The 1,708-nt window shown below is 45.6% G+C and overlaps 1 non-coding gene across 1 annotated transcript; it reads right to left on the reverse strand.

Moving 5' to 3' along the window:
• Positions 1-1,097: 1,097 nt before the first annotated feature.
• On the reverse strand, positions 1,098-1,169 carry Trnae-uuc. The gene has a single exon. It is a non-coding gene; the product is annotated as a tRNA-Glu (tRNA).
• Between the last annotated feature and the right edge of the window lie 539 nt (positions 1,170-1,708).

Here is a 1,708-nt window from a genome sequence, read left to right on the forward strand (position 1 = left end):
GGAGGTTAGGGGGCGGGGTGGATCTTGACAGAGGTTGGGGAAGAAGTGGGGATGAATATGATCAAAATACAGTCTATGAAATTCTCAAAGAATTAACAAATGTATTATATTGTTTAAAATAATTTTTCCTTTGTAACATGATGGACAATTCCTGAAGCAATAATTGCAAAAAGCCTCATCTTATATAGGCTCTGGTACAAGCTGAAAATATAGAATTAGCATCCAGTCAGGGAATAGCGTGACTTCTCCAAAGACGGAGTCTTACCTCTGTCTGCAACTCATGCTGTTGATCTACCGATAGTCTGGGTTCTCCTTTGTCCAGATTCCTGTTTTCTCAACTGGATTTTATTATCCAAATTACATCAAAGACATGAGCAACTGGAGGACAATGAGGTAGGTGACAAGATTTAGCTGAACCCCAGGAGCGGCACCGGGACTGGCTCAAACAATCGAACTTTTGTTTTAAGGTGCTGATCCCTGCTTACGCAGGCTTGTATTGTGGTTGCAAGCACGCGAGTTCACACACAGGAATTATTTCAACCACACTCTCGAAGTGACTTTGAAGCTAAGAAGGTTTCAAGGCCTACTACTTTTGAAAATTTAACTCTGCTAGGAGCCTTGAACTGAGCCTAACCACATGTGTGATTCTATCCAGAGACTGCTTTCATGCCTCAGTTTCCCTGCATGTTGTTAGGTGGAAGGTGAATGGATGGGGTTTCCTCACCTGCCCTCCAGACCCTGTGCAGTCCTTTGGTTAAGGCTGTATTTCTCCTTAAAGTTTGTTCCCCTAGTATCCAGCTCCAGTGATTCCCTTCGGGAAGCTGACTCCCCAGTCCTCAGTACAGCTCAGCGGGCTGGCGCTTCTGTTCTAGCGCATGCCTCCTTCCTGTTCACCACCTCCCCAGCTGAAGGCCGGAAACAGCAGGAGCACAAAGACCAAGGACCATTTATTGTGAAAACTTAAATGTTAGATAGTGGGGATCGCCGTTTCAAGCTGTGAATTAACAGGCAGCTTTGTCTTCCCTCAATAAGCATGACATCATTTAACACAGTACTGTTTGTAAGTTGCAACATCAGGATCACAAAATAAACGCATATTCCCACACCGGGAGTCGAACCCGGGCCGCCTGGGTGAAAACCAGGAATCCTAACCGCTAGACCATGTGGGAACTCACGGGGGACGGACGCTATCAGAGTCAACTCAATCATTTACCATTGCTTCCGCCTTTGAAGCCCCGCCTTCAGCCTGTCAGATTTCTCTATGCCTGCTCACTGTTCTAACAGTGCAGAGCTGAGGACTTTCTTCCTGCCTCCTGGCCTGTGCTGCGTTTTGCTCCCCTGGTTCCCTGCACCCTACCTCCCAGAGACACTGTCTTTGTATAAAATTAAGTTTATAAGATCCCTGTGATGCGAATGTAGAAAACAATAGTTTGAATGGCTCAGAATACAGAGATTCTGTACGACACAAGCGCGGTTTGCGGCTGAGGCTAATCTATTAGAATCCTGGTTTTCCGATCACGGTTTAGGCACACGCCATTTTAATTTAGTGGTTTTTTTTTGGGGGGGGGTGGCTTTGTTTTTGTTTTGTTTTTTAGTGTGTGTGTTGCGGGCGGGGTTTTTTGTTTTGCTTTTCTAACTCAGAACTAAAGCCGAGTGAACGAAATGCCAAATAAGGGCTGCTGTGAGCAAAAGGTCTTTGAAGTGCTGT

This window comes from Nannospalax galili, unplaced genomic scaffold, assembly GCF_000622305.1.
Source record: "Nannospalax galili isolate Female #2095 unplaced genomic scaffold, S.galili_v1.0 scaffold135, whole genome shotgun sequence".
NCBI classification, from domain to species: domain Eukaryota; kingdom Metazoa; phylum Chordata; class Mammalia; order Rodentia; family Spalacidae; genus Nannospalax; species Nannospalax galili.